Raw genomic sequence first — 8,080 nt, 5'->3', positions numbered from 1 at the left:
GGTTCCAAACGCGTCCCAGGAGCGCGCGGGCTGTTAGTGCTCAAGGTCATATTGCACCGCGAACAGCTCCAAAATTTTTTGCTAAAAATGACGAAATGTGCGGTAAATGGGTGTAAAAATACAACAGACAAACAAAATAGACACTAACATCGCATTCCACAAGTAAGTAATGCGTTTCAACTCATATTTTTATGTAAATATTCACTAAAACAGAAAAATAATTTCGCGGCAACAAGATACGAAAGTGTTGCAAAGTAACGAATTTTTTTTCTCCCCATTTTGCTATTCTGTATCAAAATAATTATATTACGTAAATTTTAGTGGTGCCTGTAATTTCGATTTATTTGCGCATTTTGAACTAATATTTACTCGAATAAACATGAAATGTTTTCGTTAACTCCTGTAAGTGATTGGGACACTTAATTATTTTATAATACTTTTAACGGCTCTGCGTTCATGCTTTATTGAATAATTATTTATATTAATTTTATTTGAATTGGAGCACATATTGCAACAAATTTACAGTATATATTTGTTTCTACTATAGTGTTGGCACCACCAGTACAACTTTGATAGCTTATTATATGTCTTTCTTTTCGTAACTCAAGCGAAATATTTTATATTAAAATATTTTATTTTCTTAAAAGGGGAGCATTCTTAAGCGATTTTTTAATCTATTTTAACAGTTATTTTCTTTAATGTTTGCTTATGGCATTTTCGATTTTAGGTTTCGAATATGGCACTTATTTCTAAATCCAAGATGGCGGGTGCGATTTTTCGAATAATGGCAAGTTGGGTATCGTTTTCGAGATGTTTGGGAATGTTCAATACAAATATGGGACTCATTTCTAAATCCAAGATGGCAAACACGACAGTTCAAATAAAAGCAATATTCGTAATGAGCACCCCCAAATACCTCGAAAACGATACCCAACTTGCCATTATTTGAAAAATCGTGCCCGCCATCTTGGATTTACAAATAGTGCCATATTCGCATTGAGCATCCCCAAATACCTCGAAAATGATACCCACATAGCATTTTTTTGAAAAAATCGTGCCCGCCATCTTGGATTTACAAATGAGTGCCATATTCGTAATGAGCACCCCCAAGTACCTCGAAAATGATACCCATATTGCATTTATTTGAAAACTCGTGTCCGCCATCTTGGATTTAGAAATGAGTGCCATATTCGTAATGAGCATCCCCAAATACCTCGAAAAGGATACCCATATAGCATATTTTGAAAAATCGTGTCCGCCATCTTGGATTTACAAATAAGTGCTATATTCGTTTTTCATCGACAAAACCGAGCATATCTGTAGGCACCTGATCGACAATGTCGGGCAAATCTGTAGGCACCTTTAACTTAATGATGAGTTAAGCAAGATACAATTTCCCCACTTTTGAGGGAAATGTTATTCCATGGCATCATTATTTGTATATTTGTGTGCGTGCCGACGAGCGTAGTTACAAGTTGCTTACGCCTACATGAATTTGGTTTTTGCCTCACTTGTGACAGTTCGTTTGATATGAAACTATCATTCTATGCGTTATTATTCTAAGAGCTTTACATGAATTATTTGCATTGAGAGAATTTATGAAAACAAGTCCGACGAAAATATATAAAATGTAAAAATAGCCTAACAACATAAAATTCACGTGTAGCCACTATAAAGTAACAGGTTCGTAAACTAGGTAACCAAAAATAATGCGGGTGATCTAATATTCGGTTTACATTGCTTATATTATGAATGAAGTTGTTTTGAGTTTACTATGAGCGTTCAGTGGTTATCGAACTTTTGCGGTGACCACATCACGCGTGTTGGCAGGCTAACAATTATTGCGGCCACGCCTTTCACGCACCTCTGGCATGCAACTCTGAATAACCATCGAGATGGCGTGATCAATGACGTCATGATCCTCAATAACTAAAGAGCTATTTCGTCACCACATATATCAGGGGGTGTAACTCAGTGGTAGAGTGTCTGCTTCGCATGCTGAAAGTCCTGGGTTCAAATCCCAGCACCTCCAAGTCTCTTTCATTTTGCTTATTTTTTAATAAAATAATTTTAATATAACGCTGTTATGATTATTTTCAAATAAAATAAATCAGATAAATATTGCTAAAGTGCAAGTATACCATACTTAATTACGCAATTATTTAAAAGCTTTGCTTTCTTTTTATGAATGAATGGAAATTAAATATCATTCATAAAAAGAAGTGTCTTATATGTACTTAATGTCTATGTGTCTATGTCTAATATATTACTCAATATATTGTAACATTAATATGTTTAGCAATCTACACGAGCCTCAATAGATATTTTTGCAATGCAGTACTTGTGGCATAGAGCCATCTATGATGATGGCGCAGAGATCAGTTAATGTTTGCAAAGATGGCGCCACTGCCGAATTAGACGTTATTAGCTCCATCTAGTTTTTACCATCGAAACGGTTAATGCTGTATAAAAACACAACTGTACAGAATTTGTAGGTATTTATAAGAAAAAAACAACTTTTTTAAACTTATTTGCTATTTGGTATTGGATTGGTCTAATAATATCTTTATTTATATCTATTAATATCTTTTACTAAACGCGCAGAAATGTTCCTATCTGATGTTGGGCACAAAACATCAGATTAAATGTGTCCATGATTCTAATCCTTCCATCATTATTAATAAACAGCAAATGTGGGAAACTATTATAGAGAGAAACCTTGGTCTTTTATTCGATGGCTCTCTAATTTTTGACAAACATGTGGCTTCCAAACTACCTAAATGTTTTGCTGCGGTTAAACAGTTATACAAGATAAGACCCCATTTGAGTACGGCTGTAAGACGTAGATTAACGGATGCCCTGGTTTTATTTATTATCGATTATTATGACGTTGTGTATGGACCATGTTTACACAAAAAGACGGTGAAGAAAATCCAAAGCGTTCAAAACGCATGTATTAGGTTTTGCTATTCCGTTCCACCGAGGTCGCATATTACCCCGTTTCTTAATACTTACAATATTTTGAACATGGCGAACAGGCGAATGTTAAAGCTTGGTACACTTGTATTTTCTTTGAGAAATAAACTGTCGCCTCCGTACTTGGCAGATAAGCTGATTTGGAACGATAGAGTGGAGGGCAGCACCCGTACGATACGCTATCCGAGTTTGAAATTGTCACATTCTCCTCGATTACATTCTTTTAGAGGCAGCTTTCGTTTTGCGGCAACTAAGTGTTGGAACGATCTTCCACCGCCAGTAAAAATATGTAAATCGTCATATACTTTCAAGTGTAAGTGCAAGGAATGGCTGCTTAATCTACAGAAGACATCATACTGTTGGTCAAAGGTGATGTAGGCTCTGTTACGTCATTGGAAATAATAAAAGTAGGATTATAATTGGAATTAAAAATGTACTCTATATTCTTCTAAATTCCATTCTCTGCTTGTTGTATTCTATGTACACAGTGAAATACTCTTTGCTGCTAAGTGCAGTATGTTCGGTGGTCAATACGTATGTCGTTTTAAGTTTTAAGGTTTGTTATTTATGTAGTAAACGTATATAGTGAGTGATATGCCCTCCTATTTATTTATATATATATTCGAAAAGATACCCGTCTCTATATGCTACGGTGTCTCCAGCGGCGAATACTTGCCGGGTGAGGCCTGAAAACCAGCAAATTGCTGAGGCTTTTTCCTTTTTTTTCGACATAGATTTAAGCATTGTTTTATCTTAAATATTGTTGTGTTTTCTGTTGAAGAATAAAGTCTTTTTATTTTTTTATTTATTTACTTTGTTACTATTTTGTTATTTATTTATTAAGCATTCTCTATAGAGCTATCAGCTTAAATAGGTAAGAAATAATTACGAAGCTCAAAACAAATTAAACTTGAACTAAAAATTAATTTGTGTAAAATCTGTAACTTCCTGCCGCTTTTTGTAGCTATTTACTTTGTTAATAAAGTCGTAACTTGTGCATAGATAGAAAGAGAGATAGAAATTAGAGAGCCTAATTGAACAACTAATGTACGGTGTGCAACAACTAAAGATTTCATGTCAAATTTGTTTTTGCTGAGAATTTTGTAATAGTTTTCAAGTTAAAAAAGGTGTGGTGTGTATGTGCGTGTGTTTAGCTTAACATAAATTGAGTTTTTCTTATATAACGTCAAGTGACGGGACGAACAAGTCGTGCGCTTGATTGTAAGCTACGCCAGTCCATAACAGTTACAGTGCCACTTAGAGCTTTAAACTGCAATGATCTGAGGGGTACTACCACTGTGCCCGTCACCCGTAAGTTGACAAGTCCCATGTGCCTGTAATTTCACTAGCACGCATACCCTTCAAAACCGGAGTAATGCAGTAATGCTGACATTACTGCTTGGCGACAGAAATATATAAGGTGGCACTCTATTGCTACTAAAAACTACTAGTTACTTTTATGTTGTTACGGATCAAGGAATATTATTTTATTGTATGAAATAAAAATCACTGGTTGGTATTTCAGTATAATTATTTTAATGAAAATTCAACTAAACGTATAAATCTTATTTATACTTACAGTAAACAAGTAAATGGGTAAATTTATGTACATTCAGCTGGATACGCATACGCTGTGCGGTGATCCAAAATTGCACTAACAAAAATATGGGCACTGATTGCGCCCTTAATTCTCCAATTGTGTTTAGGACGAATTTTGAAGCTCGGTATTTATAAGTAAGCATTTAGGTACGTACCTCAAGGACATTAACGAACTTGGCCTCTTAAAGAATGTATCGTTATTTTACAATTAGCCTAACAGGCGTTGATGATTTTGTGTGCCAGAACCCTTGAGTTGAAAATTACGTTTCGTTTCCTGAAAAGTGGAATTTTTGCTGCAAAAGTTACATTTAAAGTGTAAACGATATAAACGATTGTATGTAAATACGCGTTAAACAAAAAAGTAGAGAAAAATCAAACTTTATTCCATAATTAGCTATGGTCTAAGGATAATGAATGAGGTACAATTAGTAGAAATCATTTTGTTTGCGCTGAGTTACGCTAGGTATTGTCTAATTTGGGTGCGTTCCTAAACTATTTAGGATTTACATTAACAAATATGGTTGATCTCAGAAATTAGAAAGATATAGTACGGTTGAATTAAAAAAAAATATCTCCTCGTTCTCAAAAATTACGGAAATTGCCTTAAAAACCATACATATTACGCAAGAGGGTCAAAAGTTAAAAATGTAAGAAATTTAACCATCTGGCAACACGGGTGTAGATTGTTGTGGTCGGAATATATTTGCATACCTTTGTTCCGGTGCATTACTGCTTTTTGTCATAAACTTGTATAAAAACGTACAAGTACATTAAAATAACATGTCAAGAATCCTTGTAAAGTTCATTGCATTCAGTCCATTTTAAATGAAAACATAGTAGGTACTTTAATTTAACCTTGGCAATGTTTTTTACGAAAGTGCTTGGAACTTATTTATGTATGTACTTATAAGACACTGCATTTCTATTTCTTACTTTTTTAATGTTTCCATTGTTTTTTCAATACGATCGTCCAAAACACTATTCGAGTTGAGGATATAACGAGTAAACATTCATATAAATAATTAAATAATGTAACGACACAAAGAAAAGTTCCACTTCACAGTTTTTACTGTTTTTTACAAGTATTTAGATTAGAATTATCATATCCGATTTCCATCGTAAACATAAGAAGTACAAATTTTCTATGTGCCTTTATTTGGTTACATGGTTCAAATGGAAGAATATCTTATTTTAAAAGCTCCTTACAAAGTAAGGTCCATTTGTTACTTTTTCCTCGAACTACTACTACTACTTTTTTTGTTCGCGTCATCGATTGTTATGTTGTAGGTACCTTTGTGTGTATGTAGCAAAAATCTTTTTCACCTCACTAGCACGGAAATACATTCTTTCTCATCAGAAACCTGCGCCCAAAAGCGTTTTTTGCACGCTAGCGTGGAAAAAGTTTTTGAAATTCGAACTTGACGATGGACTGTGGTGCACCTAACTTTGTCTTTCTTTACTTACTTACTTTACTTATTTACGTAATATAAATCCTAGTGTAATAAAAATATAGCAACATATTTTATTCTTATTAATGTTGACATTAAGTTGACAATGATAACTAATTGTGTTTATTAAATTATTTTAATTCGTTGAAAAACTAAAATAATTTCAATAATCTCTTAATCACACAACATAAAAGTACAAACACATGTATAAAAATGGATGAGATGTAAATTCAGAACATGTAGGTACGAAGATAAACTTTTTCATTTAATTGAAAAGAAGTAATGTTTTGTAGTTCAACTGTTTTTCTTTCATCTACCATTTTCCTCGCTATAGTGAGGTGAAAAGGTATGTGTTTCGTTCGGCAGCAAAGTTGTTTTGCGTCTCGTGTCTTGAAGCCCTCGCTACGCTCAGGGAATCTATTTATAAACCACTCGCTTCGCTCATGGTTCAATCTTATCTTCCTTCGCTTGCTTCGGTTTCAATACAAGGACTCGCGTCAAACAATAACTTTGCAGCCTTGCATAACAAATAATAATAAACAAATAACTATTATTACAATAATTTAACTGTAACAATTTGTTTATAATGTATAAACAAATTGTTAACCACAGATACAGAACAGAACAGACAAATATCACGGCCAACATAAATGAGACGAGTCTCATACAATATTTGTCATATTTTTCTTGAAACAATACAAGTATTGTTAAAAGCACAAGTGTTTTCTGGACAATTATTTAAGTACATTTTTCTTGAATTTTTGGAGCACAGTTCACACGTTCAACATTTCTCAAAATGGGAGAATGAAATATATTCCACCATTCAAACACAAACGTAACCTTAATAAATAAGTAATAACGCAGTCTTAATACGCCGTGGCCACGGTTGCCTTACCCTAGAGTCAGAGACAGCTAGCTAGATCTAATCGAACGCTAAAGACGACAGGTTTATCAAGATGTTCGAGGTCACTGTTGACCAGTTGATTCAAGAAATAGAACCAATCACAAATATAATCAGAGTGGTCATAAATACCTGCATCACCTTAGCGTAGGGCCTAATTCTACGGCGTTACTCGATACAAATATGTGCTACAACATCTAACCTGTATTATGCGACTACCACTGTGGCCGAAACTGGGGTAAAAGTTGATTAGAAATAGAGGTACGATAATGGTTTAATGAAATAACCAAGCGCTAGCAGGCGAAATATTCATTCGCTACTATTCTTCTTTTTTCGCAGTTCTGCAAAAATGTGCGAGCATAGATATTTTTCTTGCTTTTATTTCTCCCGTAGACTTAACATGGTTAGGTACTATCAACAAACTCCAAGCATTCCCAGAACCAAAACAGTTTTTTTTTTACAAGCGGAGATCGTATCGTGGCCCGCTCCGTGATTTGTTGTCCTTTTTTAAAAAAAAATGTTTAGTGTATATTACTTTAACGACTTTAATAGCAAATTTCACGAATTTAGTCAGTCCCTATCTGGCACACAGATCTTTTAACATTGTCGTCGATTGTTTACGTTTAGCCTTAGTTGGTCATAAGAAACCTGCTAAAAAACGTACCTTTGACATCATATCTGGTCACAAATCTAAATTCAAAAATTGGGATTTTGTACAATTATATTTTACCAGTACAATTATATTTTTTATGCCAGTTTCAAATGTCATTAATATCGGTTGAGGAACAGCCGAATAATAACTTTCGTAGATTGTACAAAGATTTGAGATCGATTGAATGTCCAGAAAGTTTATCTCTAAAGTATTTTTTTTTTAAATTTAACAAAGTGATTAGCTTAAGTGATTGGCACATTTTAAGGAACTCAAACGGAAATTAATGAAAATTTTCATTAAATCCGTATCGTTGTCGTTTTTTTTCAAAACAAACGAGATCAGACAATCGAACATAATAACAAGTGTCCTTTTCTCTTTTGGTAAATCGTTGCTTAACATAGTGGTTTTATTTTTCCAGTTTCGCCACAATAAGCAACCATACGAACTACACTAAGTATAACTATTAAAAAGACTACGAGTATCATGGAAGAGAAAACGGCCTCG

The 8,080-nt window shown here is 33.9% G+C and overlaps 1 non-coding gene across 1 annotated transcript; it reads left to right on the top strand.

Moving 5' to 3' along the window:
* The first annotated feature begins 1,960 nt into the window (after positions 1–1,960).
* Positions 1,961–2,032, top strand: Trnaa-cgc. Its single transcript has one exon. It is a non-coding gene; the product is annotated as a tRNA-Ala (tRNA).
* The last annotated feature ends 6,048 nt before the right edge of the window (positions 2,033–8,080 follow it).

The sequence above is a fragment of the Hyposmocoma kahamanoa genome, unplaced genomic scaffold, assembly GCF_003589595.1.
Source record: "Hyposmocoma kahamanoa isolate Upper Pololo Valley unplaced genomic scaffold, ASM358959v1 63, whole genome shotgun sequence".
NCBI lineage: Eukaryota > Metazoa > Arthropoda > Insecta > Lepidoptera > Cosmopterigidae > Hyposmocoma > Hyposmocoma kahamanoa.
Note: the sequence above shows the minus strand (reverse complement) of the source record. Positions and strands in the feature narration are given on the sequence as shown.